A 23,127-nucleotide genomic window follows, 5' to 3' on the forward strand; every position below is an offset into this window, starting at 1 on the left:
ATACGTTTTTGAACATATTACTTCATCATTAAACGAAAAATTTCAGAGAACAGGCAAGATAAATATTACTGAAGTCCATAAGTCTGGTGTTCATGACTAATACTGAAGATTTATGAGGAACTACCTTTGTATTTCACAAGTTTACTTTATAGTCTCTTTTGTATACATGAAGAGAATTTGTTGTTGTTTAAATAATACAACATTTATGCTTTATTTTCTTCATTGCAAAGACCTATATATAGTATAAATTGTCACAGTTCTGATATACACCACAGTTAGACACATCATTATGCCTATTGAAAGTCAGTGGGATGAAAGGTTAGGTCAAATACCACTCTGAAGTGGAATTTTTGTATTAACCTCTGTTCTAATCACTGATTTTCAGACTTTCAAAAAAGATGTAAATGGATGTGGATTCACGTTCTTGCTGCATGCACATTTTGGCAAATGAGAATTTATTTACTTTTACCTTATTTTACAGCAACAAATATCATTATATACATTTCTTTGATGTATATTTGTTGCTATGGGTAAGCTTCAGAATTTTCATGTTTTCTGCATAGTAAAATTAGTTGCATATAATGTAATCATACAAGGTTCCTGAAGATTAAAAGGGGGAAATGAAGCAATTACTTTAAGCACTTCTAGTGAGTGTTGTAAAATAATCTAAGGTAACTGTGTCAGTTAACTGATGCTATTGGTTACTATTGAAAGAGGTGAGCCAGAGTTGCAGCAAATGCAGGAACTTGTGCTTGGAAACAAGAAACCACTTATCAAAACAGAACTTTCCTTAGCTTTAGTGTCATCATGACAGAACTTCCGTTGTGCTATTAAGGAATATTTGTATATTCAAGCTAAGCATATCAACCTAAAAGGTAAAGTGGAATGAATGAATAATATTTAGATACAGATCATAATGTTTTCTAACCTAGTGACAGGTCTAGAACTCCCCTTGTTTGAAAGGAAGCTTCTGCAGTGTGATAGTAGATTGTCTTGCTATGGGCTCTTCATTATTCAAAGTTGGTAGGCTTTTCCTCACAGCTGTTGAGAGCATCAGACAGGAATGCAGAGATTGTTATAACTTCAGGTTCTTTCTGGAGACATTTGAGAAGCTGGGCACACTGAAAGAACCCCTGTACATGTAGAAGGGCAAACACAACCAAACCATAGCACTCATGATGCTGAGAGGGTGCCCCATGTTTGGCAAAATGTGATAGAAGTCCCATTCTGGTGCCTCCCCTCAGCCCCATGCAGTCAGCATTCTCTGTGACATTAGAAGAGTTTTCATAGTGAGATAAAATGTAATTAAGCAACACTGAGTTTGAAATTCATTTGGCAACAACTCAGATGTTTCTCAATACTTTGTGTTGTTCATTAGTATGAAAAACTGCGGCCTTTACCACATTTACATTCATCTGAGGAGTATGTAATGAGGGAAAGTAGCAAGAAAACATATAAAAGCTGTCTGTATAGCATGCAATAGCAGTAAGGAAATATAATAAAATGAACACAACCACCTAGAATTAAATGCTAATTAGAATGATGTATTGTGGCCATTCAGAGAGTTTGATCTAAGCTCTTGATTACTGGTGAGCACAGACTGCTCAGCAACAGGCAGATAAACTTGCTAGATCCATCTGTTTGCCAAAGTGCTTTTCTATATGATGTTCAACTGATTATCTGAACCAAACATTTCACTTAATATTTCAGGACCAAAATATGTTTTATTTACTGACCATGGAGATCCCTCATCTCTCTCACTGGTAATAATGACTCTGTGAAAAAATGTTATTTTATTTTTCTGTATAGGAACAGAGTCAGGAAGAAGTCAGCCATTGGGTTGTTGATTTCAGTGCTTCACAGCTGTAGGGAAACATTAAATACAGTGGTTTCCAACCCCTTCTAGCCAGGTAATAAAACTGGAAAAAATATTTAATTTTGATTTGGGTTGTTTTTTTGTCTTCATCATACTGACAAAATCAAAATATTTCATTTTCATTCTGAAAATCTTTGACTCCCTGTTGTGTTGTGGAACTAATCGCTGCATACTTTAACCATACTGACCTCAGAGGTACTGTTTGGAATTATGGTATTATTGCGTGGTGCAGTAGTTCAGACCACAGCTGATATACTATTAGAATATTTTTGTCTGCAGTTTAGGAAATCTGCAATGTAATACAGGGACTTTCACAGGGATTTTGCAATAGCTTATAGCACTTAGAGTTCCACTTACAAGTCTGCAATGAAAAAAAAAAGGAGAGAAAAATGGGATAGAAACATTAAAAGACTCTGTCTTTAATTAGTACTAGTTAATTTATTCTTTTTATTTTTCTGAATCATCTGGCACCCTGAAGCATAGACGCCTTCATTAAAGTGTTTTGCTCCCTCCAGAAGGAACTTTCAATCTATTTTATTTGACAGCTAACTAAAGTGTACAGTTTTCCTTTCTTCCCTTTCATGGCCTATTAATTTCCCTTATAAGGCCAATCAATTTTGTTACCAATAACCAATGTTACCACATTAGACCAAGAAGTAGAAGCTGTTCCCAAGTTACATCTCTGTGAACTCTGCTACTAAAATGGTTTTCCTCAACACTGATTAGGGCCAGAACACTGTGAGCTTGGAGACTTGTATTCACCTAAAGCAAAGCAAAATTAAGTAATTTTGCCTACAACCCATGTAGTGTGAACAGCCAAAGGTAACTGACAGCTTTTGGAGAATAGCTGTCAGGTTTGTGAACCTTGCACGAAGCGAGAAGCTCCCTAGTGCAAAACTGGTTCCAAGGAGTGCACATTGCACCCAGGGTGCTGTGAATTTGTCAGCAGTGCCCAGAGTTCTATTTCAGGATTAAGGCATTTGCACAATGCAAGTACTTGTGCTGTATGCCAGTCTCCAGCAGAAGACTGGGATGTGGGATAATGTAGGTGATACCTAGAAAAAATGGTGTAAGCTTCATTGCACCGATATCAGGGGAAGCTCCTTAAAAAGTAGGTCGAAGCCTACATTTTTTGGTAGTATTCAAAGTCACAGAATGATTTACAAAGAAAGAGAGATTGATTTAGGATCAGAGAAAGTGTAGTCTTAATTGTAACTGGGAGGTAATTACAGAGGTGTAAGTAATGTTATGATTTAAAAAATAAAAATGAGCTCCTTTCTGGAGAGGAGGGGCAGAAATCTCCTCCCCTACCTGAGTGATGATGTCTGTTTGAAAAGAGGGGGACACAGAAACAGGGCTCCTATGCAGGACACAAAACTGAGAATTTTATTCTCAGGAAAACATTTAGTTGCTTTAGTGAAACAAACTATCAGCCAGTAATTTCCATGTATGTAGCAGGCTTGGGTGGACCTGAAATGAGGAGAGGAGTGAATACTCAGACTCACCTGCCAGTTAATGCAGTGATGCCCACAGTGTTTGTTTGGTAGGTGAGAGAATCACACACAAAATGTCATGCTTTGCTCACAATAGCAGGTTAAATCTCTTACATCTGTCTCAAATTCTTCTATTAGCTTACAGATCACGACAGAGTGAAATTTGCTCACTTATCTTTGCTGGAGATTTTTTCGCATTTGGTAATTCAATACATGATAAAGCCCTGAACTTCCACCTTCCCCAAATCACTCTTATTAACTCTCTTCTGATTCTTCTTCCTGTCTTCCCTCATTTCTGGTTTGAAAGCTTAATTTCATAGAGAGAGAAAGTAATTTTAAATAATAAAAATTCTTTCCTAACTTGCTCTGGCAAGCATGATATTTAGGTTTTTTTTTCATTTTTTTCTATTAGATTTATGTACCTCTTGGGCTGTGCAAAGTAAGATAGATCTTTGAATGTCTGTTCAAAATATATACCCAGAAATTCTGTGGTCCAGGAATTGCATGACAAAATGGGTGGACACATCAATGGAATTTTCTCAAATTATAAAATTTACACATTTAGTGATCTAGAGTTGAGATTTAAATAAAATGGTTTAATACCTAACAGATAATTTTTGACAGACAAGTCTCTCTGGCTTTAGAAATGCTGAGGATTAGAATTAGAAACTCCAACTTCTTTCAGGCAAAAGAACATTTTACACTGGTATTGAGGTAATAAGATACATAGTAAATCAAGTCCAGAGCATATAGAAAATGGTTAAATTCAGAGGATTTCTACCTTGACTAAGGTATAATAAGAATTTTGATCATTAGTATTTTTTACAAGGTCTAATTTCTCTATGACTCAGCAAGGAACCCACCTTTATTTGCTCAATTTTGCAATAATAATTCAGGGAAAGTCCTTTTTGTTTACACAAATATTTAAAGCTTCTGTGTGTGTGAGTAAGGCTATGGACCGTGATTTTTTATTTTTTTTTTTGTGCAAACAAGGTTATTCATGCTGAAATTTCTTAACTAGCTCAATAATATAAAAATGCTTTTTGCATTTAAAGAGTTATGGGTTAGCAATCAGAGGGAGACAAAAAGTTTTTTAAAACAAGAAATAAATAAGCTTTGGTATTAATTAATGTGAGCAGAAAAAAATTAATTACACGATCATATTATTAATAGTAAAAATAATCACTGAAAGAACAGGTCTGTGCTCCTGGGAAAAATGACTATGCTGAAACATTTGGCTGATCAGCCTCACCTCAGTCCCTGGGAAGGTGATTGAAAACCCAGTCCTGGAAAACATTTCAGGTGCATGAAGGACAAGAAAACAGGAGTAGTCAACATGGACCCAGCAAGGGGAAGTAATGTTTGGCCAGCATGAAAATATTGTGCAGTAAAATGGTTGCACTGATAGATGATGAGGGAGCAGTAGATGTTTAATAGAATTCAGTAATCATTTCACTGTTTCCTGTAAGATTCTCGTACAGAAGTTGTTGAGTCCATGGGCTGGATTGAAAACTGGCTGAATAGCATGGACTAGGGTGTGATGATCAGTGGTACAAAGCCTGGCTGCAGGCTGGTAATTAGCAGTGTACCCCAGGATCTGCAGCTGTTCCAGTGCCACACTAAACCTTCCCTAATGGTTTGGATGGTGGGGCAGTGTGTGCTGTCAGCAGGCTGCTGGTGGCACTGACCTGAGGGGTGTGGCTGATAAGCAGGAGGGTTGAACTGCCATCCAGAGGGACTGTGACAGGCTGCAGAAGGGAGAAAAGAAACAGACTAACTTGCTTGCATTTACATTAGTCTTCAACTAGGATGCCTGTGGGATCTGTACTCTAAGTGTGGTATCGAACATCCTTATTAGAGCTAATGCAGCAATATAGTGATACCAATTAAAATATAAATTTTAGTAGTTATCAGCATCACAGTATGCTAAAGAATCCCCCTTTATTTCTGCATTTTAGGAGAGATCTACAGTAATTTCTAACCATATCATGGCTTCTAACATGAATACAATGAGCACAGATGAAGGTGTATATGATTTTTTCACTGCTGTTCTCAGTATCCTTTCACTGCAGTTCAGTCCTTTCCATACTGAGTGACTGTCACATTGAAAAATATTACAGGTTGAATAAAAGTAGACCTGTCCTGTAAGCTTGGTATATATCTTTTCCAGGTGAATATTAATATTTATTAATTGATCTGTAAATTTTTACTAAGGCATTTAAGATTATAAATTTCTGAACCTATAAAATGTGCAATAAAGTACTCAAGAGGAAGCTGTTGGAATCTCTTGCATACTTGTCACAATCACACTGTTTCAATTTGTCCATGTTGCAAAATGAATTATGGATAAGTTTACATTTCCTAGAGATGTTTCATATGTATTGAGGCCTAGGTGAAACAAATATTGTGATGATGTGGAACACATGAGCACATTTCCAGAGGAGGCTTTAAAGCTCCTTGTAGTTTACATAATTTGCCTGAGTCGTGGTCAAAATTAATGCAAATTAATATAACATTTCTTTAGAAAAGTTGCACTTTTTTACAACTGAAATCAAATTTTGAGTGAAATATGGCAGGGATCAATAAGAGTCAGTCAAGAGAATAAAGTAAGCCAAACAGTAAATATAAATAAAGTAAGCCAAGCTGAGACAGCCAAGCAAAGCAGCCTGGTTGTTCAACAGGCAGGGCAGGAAAATCTGATCCAGTGTCATAGCTGCCTGCCTGGAGTCAGGAGCAGCTATGTAATGTGCTGGTACAAAGCACAGCTGAAGCAGTAATTCTCAAGGAGCAGAAAGAGGAAAATAATCAGACTCCAAAAGTCAAGACCTCACTTACCTAAAGAAATGAGTTCTCCAAGTTGATAAGACTACACAATAAATTCACTAATGTAGATAAGAACAATGTGACATTAGTGCCTCAAAGAAGATGCAGCAAAGCTGCAAGGGAACAGAGACTGTTGCCTGTCTCTTTGCTTGCAAATTGTACAATCTTCATTCCTTGAAATTCGACACCGATGGACTAGATGTTTGTTACTGATGTGTCTGACTTCTTGATTATGTGGTTCAGTTACTAAAAATGCTAGTACAGATTCCTTTTGTGAAACACTACCACAGTTCCACTAAATGTTTTAGAAATGCTCAATGAATCTTTGCTGAATTCCATCTGTAGTCCTGTGAAACACCCCTGTTTCAGCTCCTTTTCAGTCTTTTCTACTGTTTCTTATGGGGTCACTGTAGAATTGGGGTGAGGGCTGTCTGCAGATTCTATCTGTGTATCTGCTCATTGCTAAGAATTGATTTTCACCTACTTGTTTTCCTCAACGCCTCACCTTTAGGATTCTGTACTCCCCAGAAATGAGGAATAACCTTTCTGATAGCTGTAGTCTTTTAAATTTCATTATTTATCTATGTAGAAATGAACTATAGCTCCACTTTATAATGGATTTCATACTTTTGAATCCCTGTTATACCATGCATTTTTATATGTCTTTATCACTTTTTCTTGCTGCATGTTACAATTTGTTCTATTCTCTGCTGCTGTTCTGTTAAACTGGGAATTTGCTCTCTCCCGCTAAACACAATTCCAATAGTGATGTAGTGTGCTGTAAAGGCAATGCCCTTAGGTTCAGCTGAACTAAATCCTTCCAACCTCTGTAGCCTTTTGAATTATCTCTTAACTGCCTCCATTCTTTTTCATCAAACTGTTCAATCACAGATGCCTGTGATGTTAAGTTCTGAGATACAGACTCTCCTGAAAAAGAAGCTTAAGCAGTCTGCATTAAACTTTGTTTCTTTTGTTCATTAAGCTGCAAACCACCACCAGAGAAAAATGTTCTGGGGTTTCATGTCCTGCAAGCACAGATTTAATGTACATTTATGACAGGTTACACTATTCTTCTTAACTGTATTAAAAACATGCTCTGAGACTTGCATGTTTGATTATCCACAGAATCATAAAGAATCCACAGAGTCATAGAATCATTGAGGCTGGAAGAGCCCTTTAAGATCATCCAGCCCAACCATCCACCAGCACTAACACCATTAACTCCTAAACCACATTGCCCTCACCAGATCCAGACACCTCTTAAACACTTCAAGGGATGGTGACTCCATCACTTCTCTGGGCAACCTATTCCAATTCCTGACCACCCTCAAAAGTGTAGATTTTTTACTAATATCTCATCTGAATCTCCCCTGGCTCAGCTTCAGGCCATTTTCTCTGGTCCTCACTGCAGGCATGGTAGAAGAGACTGGCCCTCTTTGGGATGGCTGTAGAGGGCAATAAGGTCCCCCCTGAGCCTCCTTTTCTCCAGGCTCCAATTCCCAACTCCCAACAATCCAACTCCCTCAGCTGTTTTTCATAGGACATGTTTTCTACACCCTTCAGAAGCCTTCTTGTCTTTCCCAGGACGTGCTCCAGCACCTCAATGACCCTTTGGAAGTTAGGGGTCCAGAACTGAATGCAGTACCTGCTGTTAACTCAAAGAAGTATTAATAATAATAATACATCACACTGTTTTATAAAGTATCTCTAATTATGGCCTATCACATATATCTCACAGCTTCATGATTTGTCTTTTGAATTTAACCCGCTTGTAAATCCTTACCATATGTATGGACTAAGCAATTAAAACAAAAGTAACCAGTTTAATTTTCACTTTTGCTTTTCAGTTCAAGATTAATTTATTTTTCAGGAAGAACTATTTTTCCTCTTGAACTTGTTTTGGTGGGGACTTCAGTGACTTCGTTTTCTCACTGAAAAGCTCACAACTACATTTTCCTGTCTAATACTCAATTTGATATGAGTAGCCAGTCTATAATTCAAAAGTGTTCCTTCAGTGTGTAGGGCAAGAATTCAGCCCTCTGTAATCTCTGCATACAGCTTTTGAACGCCTAGGGTCTCTCTAGAACTCCTTTTCAGCTTTTCATTTTTGTTTTGTCTTGGGTTTTGGGGTTTTTTACAAGTTTTTCTTTTCATGCAGAGCACTGATACCTTGATATTTAATGTGGTTAAATTGAAAATTATTGTAAAATCATTATGTTCATGGTGTTTAAGTATGGGTATCGGATGCTTGGATCTGTGCATGTTTTTACAGTTAATGCACTTCCTGTCCATCACAGTTTCTTCTGGTTCTATGAGTTTTGTAACCTATTATTGTCTTTCCATTTTTTACTTTCCCCTTGTGATAATCTGTTTGTCCAGTGTTACTGCATCTCAGTTTTCTTCTAATGTCTTTTTGACGTGTCCTTATTGCTTATCCTGATTTAGATTTCTATTTTATAGCTGTCATTCCAGTAGCTTTATATCTTTGATTCCAGTCACTATTTGATCTCTTCTAATGGAATCAGTCAGTGTGCCATAATTACATGGTGGACTTGTTAAGTGACTGTCAGTCAAAGATTCCTCAAATTTAGAGAAATGAAAGAAATTCTTTTCTTTGAGAGGTGCATGTGATGAAAATGATGTCCTTCAAAAGTTTCCCTTTTCTTAGGAGCACAGTATTTCTCCCGCACATTTTCAGAAACAGATTTTTCATTCTCTATTAGTACCAAGCTAATAAGTAAATGGAGAATTTCAGGTACTGCTATATTAAAAAAATAACATTTGAGCCAAGCTGGTCATTGACAGGTTCAAAAGCCTGCATAAATCTTCTCTGATTCTGCAGCATTCCCAAAGAAAATCAGTTGCTGCTCACTCTAAATAGTATTCTTTTCTCTGTCTCAGTTTCTTTGAAAACTTATTTTTCCAAAAACTTATTTCAGTATAACGCAACAGCTGTAGGATGTCTGGTTGTAGAGCAGCTACTGAGAAATTACAGACCTTGTTTCTGTGTGATCTAAATTTCTTCGCTTATGTAAAAAATAACCAACACACACCAACACTTTCAAAACACTATGGGGAAGGTAATGTAACTGATTTCCTGCCATTTAGAGAGTTAAGTGTTGAACTGTCTTTTTCAATAAACTTGTCTTGACACAGGTGTTTTGGGGTTTTAAAAATTTATTCTTAATTTATTTTGCCACTCTGTTTGCCCCTCTGTCTTTTGTCCTCCATGTTCCAAGAACACAGTCTTTTTAGCACACTGGGTTATGTCTCTATATACCACAATGACAAGGTTGTTCTCTGCACAAGAAGATCACACTTCAAGGTCAAACTGCCTTAAGGTGCACAACCAGCTTGGGCTGCAAGGAAAAGTTCATGCAGGGAAACCTCGTGGCCTTCATTTGGGAGGGTATGGTGTGCTGTGCTGTCTCAGTCCCTATTTTTAGTGCAGATATTTAGTGAACCCTATACAGTCAAAATGAAGTATTTGAGAAAAAACTATTAAAAATTAATGAGTAATGGTGGGATTGCTGTTGTATAAGAGTGGATGTTTCAATTCAGTTTGCTATTTTGGCTCTACCATGAGGAATTGTGTTAGATCACATTAAGGATGCCCACAGGACATGTGGAATGAGGTCTTCTTGCTGACCTGAAGTGAAAAGAATCATTACCACATGATAAGAGTTTGAAAACTGCTAACAAAATATCAAAAAAGCCATTAGTTAGGCTGTCAGTGTCTTCTTTCACCTTTCCCATGAAGCCCTCAGAGATCCTTGTGTCTAACCCTTCATTTATGTAGCTAAGATTTTCAGTCTGCTGCAATGCTGAATTTGAAGAGTGCAAGGAGAGACAAATAGTTTACTTTTATTTTCTGATGAAAACATGATGACTATGCCTGAAGAAAGTTTGGAAGCTTGTAAGATGACCTAGAGGGGATTAAAAAATGAAGTACGGAAATGTGTTCATTGTTTGAAAGGATAGATTGAGCTTGCCACGGAAAGCCTATCATATGCTTTATTGAAAATACTGCTCAGTCATGTTCAGGGAGAGAATAGTTCATTTAGATGAGAAGATATTATCAGCATTGCCAGTAATGTTAAGTCGGATTGTGTCATCAACTTGTCATAGCTGCAGTTTCATTGTCTCTTGCATTCTCCTCAACATTCCATGGTGGATCAGACATAGTCTGGGAGATTCCATGCAAGCAGAACCTCCTATGTGTCTGTGACCCCATGCTGCCCATAGGCACTATGATGAGGAACTTGAACAGTCTGTACTAGGCTTGTCCTTTTCATATAGCTTTCTGTAGGCACTGTTGAGCAGATTATAGGGTTTGATGAACCTTTTGGTATGGCTCAGTACAGTTCTTTTTTTTGTTTTGTATAGGCATTAGAGAGAAGAGGAAATGTGATTATTAAGTTGTCCCGTGAAAATTTTAAGTTTCTTTCATATTAGTTTTCCCCTTAGTAACAGGAGAGCTCAGTACATAACTCCTGAAATATCTCAAGTGTGTTGTGTGATGTGGGTGTGCCTTCCCTCTGATGCACCAAATTGCACAGCTCTGTCATTTTCTCTGTCTGGTCATTTTATAAATTAATAATTTTGTCCTAATGAACTTCTAACTCCAGGAATAAATTATTTAAGAGGAAAAAGAGAGGTATTTGAATGATAGCAACTAATCCATGTTGGATAGAGGCACTAAAACCATCCTTAGGAAACTAGTCCTGTTGCAGAACTCTTACAGGGTTGCATACCTTGATTGTGTGATGTATCTTCTCATCTCAGTTATTACAGGTCCAGATGCTGATGGAGAAAGCAGCTAAAGACAGGTCTGTATTTTTGTCTGAGATTGTATGATATCTGGATAAATATGAAGTTCTGAAAGTATAAATTAAAACTTAGGGGAAAACAGGGAAGTTATGCAGGTAATTCAGCGAACACATAAAATGGCTTTGGTTACCTTTGCAATTTAGGATCTTGACAAGCTATTCTGTGAAAACAGTAAAGAAACTGTAGGCAATTCAGCAAACAATTTATATGTATACACCAACAGTGAAATACTCCATCATCCATCTGTTGATTCCTCTATCTATTCATTTGGTGATTACTGTACCATTTCCTTTGTCACAAAGAATGCATCACAGACTAGGCTTCTTGCTGAGGGAGTCACTTTAAAATGGCAGCCCACACTGAGAGACATCAGAACAATTCACAGCTGGGCAGATGTCGAAGCAGTGTTTGTATAATACAGCATTTTTACAAGGCGTCATAATGATTCATTTGAGGATTCACCCTTTACAGCTACAACATTATCCCAGAGTATTCCAGTGAACTGCCCTTAGGAATCTAGAGATGTCTAACTGTACATTGTTTGTTGTGGAACACTTTACTGGAGTGTCTGGGTGTTAAATAATGATCCTGGACATACCAATAATACCTCTTTCCTCTTCTGAGAAAGAGCATCTATTGCATCGGAATATAAATGAAAATTACTTGTTTGGATTTCCAAAGCAATCCATTTTTGGAATGAACATGTCTATGAAAAGCTATATTAGGCCTCTTTTACCTTTTATCTCTAAGGAAAAAAAGTAAACTTTTCTGAATGACTCTGCAGGCTGAGATTTTGTGGGAAGATCATGATATCCACCTGTTAGGATACAAAGTATGAAACCCTCACAAGTAACCAGCATTGGAGCTGTTTGTCTTTTCTGCCTCAATTCTGGATGTGCTTTTTCTTGTGATCTGTACCTCCAACCTTAGCTGTGTTTACTGTGGATTTCTCACTTGCATCTTTCCTAGCCAGTTCCAAGAATGTTATGTGGATCCTCTTGAGTGCATCTTTTGAATGGAGGAAGTGATAATGGCCACAGATGTATATTCTTGTCTAATGACAACCCTAATAACATAGCCAAGTTTCCTCATTTTTACTGTAAGCTTGGAGTAAATGCCTGTGGCTATTTAGTGGATTAAAAGACACTTGGTAATTTGTTCAGTCATGGGAGTGTGATTTTGTGCTTGATGTATGTTTCAGTTCAGCCAAGAATATAATGCACCATGGCATGTACACCAGGAAAATCTGAGAGGCCTAATGGTGTCTTGCAGCAAGCTTTCAGGAAGAGTGCTCATGTTCTTAAGCATTAATTATTTTGTGAATCATCCTATGTAAGGAAACAATTTTTGTGTATAAATCAAATCCAGATTTTAAGGACTACACTTTACCTATCAACCACTGATATCCCAAAGTAGATGAATATCCACTTTGGTAGGTTGATACTCAGTAGGATCATTCTGGGTCCCTATACAGTAAATGGTAGATGAAAAATAAATAAGATGCCTAAGATCAGGAGTGTGGATTTTTGATCTCTGATGTGCCATAAAAGGAGTGGAAGCTTGTGGGCTATGTTTGTTATTGAGTATACAGCACCGACTGCAATATGAGTGACTGCAAAGCTGGTTATATAGTTTTGTGGAAGGTTACTTGTTAAATCACCTGCCAGGATACACATATAGGGCTCTTGTGAGACCCATCTCATATTTAGGGCTTGAAAGGGGAGAAATTGCAATGAACTCACAGTAAAATGCAACCTTTTGGTGCCTCTAGGAAATTCTATGTGAGTCATTTACTGGCAGCAGTAAATGCTGGAATTAAGTTTAGCAAAAGGAAGGATGTCAGTCAAGGATTATAATAAAAGACCTATTATGAACTTTTGCTTTGAAAATTGCCTGTGCTATGCACTAACTGCTTACTTGACATGTTGCTGTCTAAGTGAAGTCAGTGTTAATGCTGCTTGTTTTCAGAAATATGCTGCTTATTCCATTAGCATGTAACAAAACAGAATTTGATTTCAGCATTTATTAAATTGTTAGTATATAAAAGTAAAGAAATAATAAGACCTACATGAAAGACTTTAGGAAGAAAGGATTTAAAATATTATTTGGATGAAGACGTAAATATAAAAGATCACAGGCATATGTATTCAGATAAATTGTTTGCTGATATATTGTGGGAAGCCTATCACCAAGACTGAAAGTATATTTACATGTGTATGAATGTCTTTGAAAAGTCTAAAGAAATTTTCTTCTACTTGTGACAACACAAAAAATTTGTATTGCTTACTTGTGGAACACAGTTTAATTTAAGTTAAACTAAGAAATATGCTGGTCACATAACTTCAATTTTTATACTAATTTAGTTGGAACATTATGCCAAGAAAGCAGTTCAGGCCAGCTACTTTCCTTTATCACTTACCTTGGAAACTCCTAATACTGCTTCTTATCTAGATTTTGTATTTTTCTATGTGTCTGGAATTAAGTATCTCTGCGTAATGTAGAGTTTGAACAGCTATGTGTTCAGATGACAGCTAAACTCCATTACAGTTCAGAGATGCAGTACCTGAAGTGCTAAATTCTTCAGAGATTTTTTGCCTTCAGGAATTGTCAGCGTGGGCACTTTACCAAGGGACCAGAGCTGAGGTAGTGGCATCACAATTTAGTTCAGAACAGCATCTGATTTTTTACCCTTTTAAAAACAAGAGTTAGAGTACATCTAAAGATACTGAAATATTAGTTTTTAGGCCTCCTCTGCTCAAAAGCTGCTTCTGCTCTTGAGATTGCTGTAATCACTGAGCTGATATGAAATGCTTTAATTTTGCTGTTGAACTTACAGAGCTCGGCAGCAACAACATGATTCTTAGAATGGAGAGAGTCTGGGGAAGACAAGACATCACCTGGGAGCAGGAAAGGAAATTGTCCTGTTCATGTTTTATATTAATGCAATCTTGTGGTTTATTCAATTTGCTTGTGAGTTGAAAGTATGTGTATGAGGCAGAGAGACAGGGGAGGACATTTAAGTATTGTACCCAGGATTGTCAGGGAGTTTTAAAGTCAATCACTTCTGATACATTTTCCCCAAACTGATCTTTAGTAAAATTCTTTCCCCCCTTGAGATTACACCAATTTTATATAGTTTTATAAAATGCATAATATGAGAAGGGCTGCATTGGTTATGCCACTGGGAGCCTGAGACTAGTGTTGTCTCAGAGGTAATAAAAATTTGTATGACAAATGTTCATTTAGCATGAAATAGTCTGAGTATTAAAAAAGAAATTGTTATTCAATGCAACTATTTCAGTACACAGTAGTCTGAAAAGTCTTTTAAAATCTATTTTCCATTTTAGAAAGCTGATATTCACATTATAAATATCATAATTAGTGAACAGTTAGCATTTAATGCTATCTGTACCTTAAATGATCATCTGCAGTCAGGGGAACCAGATTAACTTCAATTGTAAAAGACCAAATAATTCTACTGTTTAAAGTCAGGAATGACAGTAAAGATTCTAAGTGCATGCTTAAATGTATCTCTATTAACACCAAACATTAACATTTAAATCCTGATCTGATCATAGAATAACATAGTATCCTGAGTTGGAAGGGACTCCAAGAATCTTCAAAGTCCAACTCCTGGCCTTGCACAGCACCATCCCCAAGAATCACACCCTGAAATTGTCCAAAGGCTTCTTGAGCTCTGTCAGGCTTGATGCTATGACCACTACCCTGGGGAGCTGTTCCAGTGCCCAACCACCCTCTGGGTGAGGAACCTTTTCCTAATGTCCAACCTAAACCTCTCCTGGCACAGCTTCAGGTCATTCCCTTGGGTCCTGTCACTGGTCACCACTGAGGATAGATCAGCGCCTCCTCCTCTTGTGCCCCTCATGATTTTATTCATCTACTATAGCTGTCAGCATGTATGTCTCTATTATGTGTGTAATTTCAAACTTTTAAAAGTAATAATAAATATGATAGCTACCCTTCATTGGCTAAAATGTTAGTAGCCTTGAAAATAGAAAATAACAGAAGCTTCTGCTGAGATTACAGATCTGTAAAGCTCTGTATTCTGAATAACTGCACAATGTGCATAATTTATGTTTTTTGATCCTTTAATAATTAGAATCTGGATTCTTGGTGTAATTATTAATCTGTAAAAGCAGTCAAGCAAGCAGGTCAGACACCTCCAAAGAGTAAATAATAAGGCTTAAAAGATATCATCATTCCAGTTTTGGCATGCAGTGTTTGAATAGTGTGGGTAACCTTTTTTATTTGCAGAAAACAGGTGAGCTCCAGCGTTAGGGAAGAGCACAGACATCCCACAGACAGATTGTCTGAAAAACTGAAGGAGCCCTCTGACCTCACAGGTTTCAGAGCACGGTTTCAGCACCTCGCAATCCTCCTGGCTGCATGGTGGATTAAACACCGACATGCCATCGAGAGTGTTCTGATTGTGTGGAGCTACATTCAGGGATGTAGGTGGCTTCATTATCCAGCACAGAGACAAGGAATATATTTGGATGACTGACACATCTGATAGGATTATGAAGTAAATGGTCTAAATTATTACATTGCATTTGAGAACAAATACCTATAAGCCAAGGAAGAGTAACTAGGACTTGGATCTGTACTTAGAAAACATATAAGAATGAGGCTGAGGAGAAGGAGCTCTCAAGCAGAATAAAATAGATGAATAAATGACCTATACTAGTCTTCAGTTGTAGACATATGAAAAGGGATTTCCACTACGTGTCCTCTCACCCTATCAGCTCTTGCTTCACCAGATTTTTTACTTTTAGACTGCTCCATTCCCTCTCTCACAGTTTTCTCTTACATTAATATATAGCTTGTATAACATTGTTACAAGCAATCCTCATTCAAATTTCTTTCAAGTTTATCTGCATCAGACATGACCTTTATCCACTACTGTTAATGTAAGGTATTGAGATGTATTTCCTATGTATTGATGGAAATTCATTCTGTTCAAATTGACTGGTATTTACAAATCTGGAAGTTTAGCTCTAATATATCTATGACAAACATCTTTAGAATTACTAAGATGCATGTTTTGTAGGTATTTCATGAGTTTTCTTAAACAAAACTATTTTCAATTTCTTGTAACATCAAGAAGATTTGAAATATGTCAGCATCAGAATGGACTAGATTTATTACCTGGAAAGGTTATCCCAGTTTTACTCCTCAGTTATTTCAGCAACTTGCATGAAAACAACACGAATGTGCATAGTTTGAGCTGAGATGATGGATTCCAAAGATAATTTCATATTAACAAGCAGTTAATTTTCCATTAATAGATTGGTGTCTGATTTGAGTGTCTGATTTGAGTGATTAGTTAAATGCAAAATGCAAACCCTTTCTCATTATTTAGGTCTGAAATATGAGGAAAGAGAAAGGTTGCAAGGGAGAAAAGCAATGCAGGGTATGTGTGGGACCAAAAGCTAATCTAACTATCTAATAGTTGGTTGGCACTAGGGGGTCACAAAATGTCTCTGTCAGGGTGGCAGAAATCCCTCCCCAGCAGAGCTGATTTGATATCTTTGACAGTGTGATGGATAACTTTGTGACACGCTATATCCTGGTTTGCCAGGACGCAATGTGAACCTCTTTCAGCAGGTTGTGCCCTGTTTCATGCCAGACGTTGGCTGGAATGGTTCATTAGCTAAGGAGCCCTCCTGGTGTATTTCACTGCCTTACAGATGCAGCCAGTCTATTTTCTCATGCAACGGATATGAGGAAATAGCTACTCTGTTGTTTTGTTTCAGATTTGTACACTAGTGTAGCAGCAGGCAGAAGCTCAAACTATAAAGCTGGGAAAAGATCCATAACTGGCAATTAGCAGTAATTGTGATAGCTATAACACATTCATATCACACTGGTTTCAAAATGTAGTTCTTGGCACTTGAGTATGTTTAAGGAAACCACAAATTATTTTTCTACTATTAACCGTTTTCAGTACTGTAGCAGTATTTGGAGGATGTGAACAAACTACATTTGCAGGGAGAACATTTCCCTGGAGAGCTGTCCCCCAGCTTCCTCTGTAGGCTTCATGTTATTGGAAAATGAGGAAAAAGAAAAGAACTCATGGGCAGTATTCAGGGATTCTGGATTACTGTGGATTCTTGTATGAGGAGCTCTAAAGCAGTGTACCTTCTTTTTTTTTCCTTCTCTTTCTTTCTCTTTCTTTTTCTTTCATTTTCTTTCTTTTTCCTTCTTTCTATTTATTTTTCTTTTTCTTTTTTCTCTTGTCCTATGACTTTAAGCTTCATGTTCCATTTTGCACCTTTTCCATGGACTCAGCACTGGCAAGACTGCACCCTGAACCCTGTGTTTAATTCTGGTTTCTTCACTACAAGAAAGACACTGAGGTGCAGGAGTGTGTCCAGAGAAGGGCAACAAAGCTGGTGAAGGGTCTGGAAGACAAGTCTTGTGAGGAGCAGCTGAGAGAGCTGGGGTTGTTCAGCCTGGAAAAAAGGATGCTCAGGAGACCTTATTGCTCTCTACAACTACTTGAAAGGAGATTGTTGGCAAGGTGGGTGTTGGCCTCTTTGCCCACCAAGCAAGTGACAGAATAAGAGGAAATGACCTTAAATTGCACTAAGGCAAGATTAGATTGGATATTAGAAAAAAATTCTTCACTGAAAGGGTTACCAAGCATTGTAACAAACTGCCCAGGGAAGTGGTGGAGTCACAGTCTCTGGAAGCGTATGAAAAAGGTGTAGATGCTGAGCTTAGAGACATGGTTTAGTGACAGATCTGTCAGTGCTGGGCTAGAGGGTGGACTCAATCTCAGAGGTGTTTCCCAACCGTAATGATCCCATGGTTTATTATTTCAGTGCAGAGTACCCTAAGATGTAGTTTAGCACTTTGCATATGTCATTGAGGAATATGTCATTGTGTAAAACTTACCAGATAAATTAGAAGAGTACTCACAGGAACCAGGCATTCAGATCAGCTTGGTATAGGAAATAACAGAATTTCTTCAGCTGATAATCTCTTATAAGCATTTGCTGCTAACCAGAACCTCCTGTTACCATCACATTGAGTAAAGGTATTACTGAGCCCTGCTGCCTTTTAATTTATTGTTTCTGCTAATGGCATCTAATCTCCTGCATAAATCACAAATATCTAATGAAATTTAGAATCATCAGTGTCTGTAATTAGTAATTTACCCATAATATATTAACTTTTAAAATCCAAGAACTTTCTTTGATTAATTTTTATTATTGGTTACTACCCTTTTACAAAGAAACAAATTCTGTTAAATATTTCTGCTAATAGCGCTGCCAATGCCAGTGAAGTGTACATGATTACTTATGAACTTACTAGCAAGTTAGAAATTTACTGTATATATTTAGAAAAAATCTAATGTTTGAATAATTTATAATCCTGGAATCCAAATTATTATAATTTTTGAATAGTTAAATCCCTGTGTGATTCTCTAAAGAATTTTTCTATCTAATCTCTCGAATCACTTTTATACTAGTCTGATGATTTTTTAACTTACCAGTTTTTCTTGGTAGGGTATTTTGTGTTAAGCTTTTTAACATAAGTATGTATTTAGTATTTGTTGAAAAGCACAGGAAAAGCACAGAGCAGTGTTTACTTGGGGTGTTTTTCGTACTTTGGTTTGTTCTCACTCTCTTGTTTTCCACAATTATTCATCCTCTTCCTAAAAGAAAAAAAAATACTTCTATCTTCTTATTCCCTCATTAGGAAGTTAGTCTCTAAAAAATATTTTTCAGCAACAGATGTTTCTTCCATGAATGTATCAAGGGAATGTAAATATTTGTTGCTCAACATGCTGTTTTGAACCAAATCTTCTAGACCATAAGGAAGTCCAAGGACCAGAGTTACAGAATATGTGCTGATGCAGTGTCATTTTGTCTTGCATATGCAAGTTTAGTCTTCAACTTACATCTGGAAAAGATTGCAATAAAATAATTATTTTCCAGTGATATAATTTAAAAGCTTAATATAGAAACAAATGAAATAAAATTCAAACATTGTTTTCCAATGTAAAATGAATTTCAAGAGCATTTCCTAACCGTAAAGACATAAAGTGTTAAAGCTTATCCTGAGCACACAAGGTCCCTGACAGAAATTCAAATCTAAAAACCAGCCTTAATTCTTAAGAAAGCTTCAGCACAAGGCAGAGGAAATTTTTACCCATCTGTAATGAACATAATATAATATCAGCCAAGTAAGAATTCTTCTCTTGTTAATTTTCTTATGTCTTGTATTGTGATAGTCTCTCAGATCAGTGCTGCTTCCTGCTGAACTAATTTGAAAGTCAGGTTTTGGGCAAACTTCTCTTCCTTTTCTGGGTTTGTAATAGAAAGCTTCCTATTAAACTCTTCAGATAATATTTTTAGGGAATCAGTGCCCCAAATCTTTGATGGGTAAAAACCACAGTAAATGAACAAATGTTGATTTAAGTTACATTTAACTTTGGCAGATTGTTAACCAAGATGGTGCTCTACTCTTCCATGCTGAAACTTGCCTATGGTAAGAAATCAAACTACTGACTTAGCAGTTGAGAAAATAATGCACTTTAGCTAATAATTCAACATATGGAATAGATGTGGAACAATTTATTATTAAAATAGTGTTTAGTTGTGGAGATTAACAAAACTGAGGGAGTATTATGGATCTGACACAGAAATGAAGGAATGAAATATGGTACCTATCAGGTACCTGCAAAAATGCTGTTACTGAAGGGACCTGAAAAAAAAAGGCAATGGTAAAAAGCAATGAAGAATGTCAAAATATCAATCTATTTAAAACCTGTTTTGAGTACAGTTGGGATTTCATTTATGTCTTGGTAAAGGACTGTATTTTGCCACTTAAATTGTCAGCTGATGATTTATCTGAATATTGCCTTATATCCCTTCACATCTTAAGAGTGATGGTGGAGGTGATGAGGTGCTGGAGTGAAGATAACATTGCATGCTGGAGGGTCCTGATTACCTTTCATCACATAAAGATTCCTCTGTGTCTCCTGCATTTCCAGCTCACTGTCAGCCTGGAGGCAGCAGTGTTTTGGTTGATACACTTGTCACAATACAGCCTCGTTATCCATTTATCCTAAAATTCCACTTCCTTCAATCCAGATAATCTTTTATAGTTTTTGCCTAGTGTATTGAGAATAGGCATTTAGGAGTATTTACAAAAAGCATAGAGCTATTAAAAAAAAAAAAAAAAGCTTGAAATGAGAGCAAACTAGAAGAGCTCTTCCTTTCTTCTTTCTTCAGATGATTTTTTTTCTTTCTCTCCTCACAAAACATTTTTCAAGGTCTCTTCTTTGAGTGTATATTATATTTCAAGCTGCATCTTTTAGAGTGTTAACCTTTCTAATCTTCACCATAGAGAACTCCCAGAGGGTACCTCCTTCTGGTGTCTCTGATAACCTTTATAGACCACTACTCTTTTGAAATTTTCCACAGACTTCAATAAGATTAATTCTTTCTACTTAGAATTCGTCCAGGGGACAGTTTAGCCATTCTTCCTCAAAATAAACTGCATTTCTCTGTTTACAACAGTGCCTTGACAGAGATGCCATCAAGTGTTTTTGGAAGTCTGACCCAGCCTCTAACAAATGACCCAGGAGGGCAGAGCTTCTCTGTAACTCCTGAGAGATGGCAAAACCTGTGTGGTTGTCTTGGATACCTCAAAGCACCTGGATTAAGCTCAAATTAAGACTCCTAGTTTTTCTCTTTCATTGTTTTATTTTGCCTGAAACTAGATGTGATTATAAATGTGCAGCAACTCCAGGCAGCAGCAGCTTTTGAGTAACTGATCCCCCAGTAATTTGTCTTAAGCACATTATAAGAAAACTGCACAGTAACTATGGCACAGCTGAATAAACTCAAAGTGTTTAGGTAAACAGTCTTTCAAATTTCAGAAACAAGGAGATCTTTGTTAAGCAGAAATCATGGAAATAGCATCTGGGTAGAAGATGAAAAAATAAGTCCGCAGTTACTTTTTTCTTTTTTTAGAAAAATTAAATAGCTATGTGCCTTACATGTGTCCATCAATGTACTCTCAGAGGCTTCCAATTAATTTTCAAAGCATACTGTCAACTGTCTGAATAACTATCTGAATAACTGATTTCTATGGAAAATGAGTTTCCAAGACATGTTGGAAGTATTAATTGTAGCTGAATATATAATGTCCCTCTTTATAATTTCTTCTCTGGAAATGACTTCCTCATCTTCTAAAACACAGAATATCATCTGTCTTTGCTCAATAGTTACTGCTGCATTGTAAGTCTCTCTCATGCTTAGCAAGATTATTATTTCAATTGTTCAGTCTGATTCCTACCAAAAATTTCCCTACGTCTTGTCTACTACTCTGAGAGGTAGAAAATTTAAGAAAACTGAATTTATTTGCCTCCATTTCATGGTCTCACTGGTGGAAGGCGAGTTGCAAAGCTACCAGGTTTTTTTCACAGCCTGCATTTATCCAGCCAGTGTGGACTTTAGGGAAGAGTCTTGCTTCTCTCTATGGCTTTCTCACCGTGGGAAAGATGATCCTGCAAATATGTGTTTTGCAGGCCTCATGAAAGTGTCCTAGCTACTTTTAACAGCTAGCTCAAGTAATAATAAGAGATTAATTGTGGTATTAATCTCACCTAATTTTAGACTTGTACTGTGCAGATCTAAAATAATCAGCATAAGCTATTTTTACAGTCCATAAAGAGAATTAGGCAGTTGCAGGAAGGTTTTAATTCATCTGACATTTTGCACATTCTTTTCAGAGTGAATTAATTATATTCTAAATTTGCCTGCACTAGTTATGAAGGGAAAGCAGATGACAAGCAAGATATAAACATCTATAATATAGAGGTCTGTATTTGATCAAATTTAAATATTACCTAGGTCACTCCCCAGTTTTGAATACTGTATTTTAATTTTCAGTTTGATTCATCTGTATGTTATTTGTCATCTTCCCTGCCTATTTGAAGGCCAACTCTCATTGACCTATGTGCCTGCAGAGCAATAATCCATAAACACAGCGCCCATAACTGATTTCCTTTCCCATCTCCCTCATATCCTTAAATCAAAACCAGCCAAACTAAAGCCACATGCATCATTTTTATGCTTCAAGCAATGTTGCATCATGTCACAAAACCAGATTAGGAATATTCATACTTCTTATCCTATGTATAAGGATCTCATCTCTTCAGATGTTAAATAATCCTTTTTTCATTTCTTCTGTTGAAATATAAGCATGCATGTTGCACTTGTATTCAAGTTATATTGTATAGCAAGATCCCAGAAAAACAAATTTAAAATAGGAGTCTGAAATGGAAAAAAAAGTTATTACTTTCTATCTGATTTAACTCAGAAAATGTATGACTAGTGCAAGTACTTGCAACAAAGGTGTGAAAACAAAAAGGCCAGATTTCAATCTCATGTAGATCAAAGTGTATACATCAAAAACAGTGAAGGATCTAATTAAAGGCATGGCCATTGAGTGGAAGTATTCTGATTTTTTTTTTTTTGGTTGTTTTTGTTTTGTGAACAGTTGCAATGTGGGAATAGGAAATCAAAGTACCATTTTAAAATCTTAAAGTTAGGTTTTATAAAGCTGGTGTTTTCTTCTGTTTCTGTTGCAGTTGCATAAACTCCCTAGGTAAGGGCTGAGCATATGAAAGATTTTTCATTGTCTCATATTTTCATTTGATCTGAAAGAAAGCCTTGGGTAAAAGTCTACTATGTTATGGTTGGAAAAGTGAAGATTCAGAATGTGGGGTTCTGAATCTTCTTCTGGTTTTGCTCTGTTGTAGCTCTGTTTATTGCTGCTCTGTTCTGATTGTCATACTGACTTCTGATCAGCCAGCTGTTGCCTGCTTTTGTCTTTGATAGGCAGGGACAGCAGGGACTGGAAAATGTATCTCCATATAAAAGAGAGTTAAAATAGAAAAATCTCAGTCAGAAGGAAGAAAAGAGCTTTACTTATTTTCTCCTTGATACTGTATTCCAGTAGACAGACAGAAGATAGACAGACAGACACATGGAGTGAGAGACTCCTGACAAGTACATTGGTCCCTAATGCTTAGGCTCCTTTGGGAGTCTGTCCTTGTGCTTG

Source organism: Ammospiza nelsoni, chromosome 4, assembly GCF_027579445.1.
Source record: "Ammospiza nelsoni isolate bAmmNel1 chromosome 4, bAmmNel1.pri, whole genome shotgun sequence".
In the NCBI taxonomy this organism is placed as follows: domain Eukaryota; kingdom Metazoa; phylum Chordata; class Aves; order Passeriformes; family Passerellidae; genus Ammospiza; species Ammospiza nelsoni.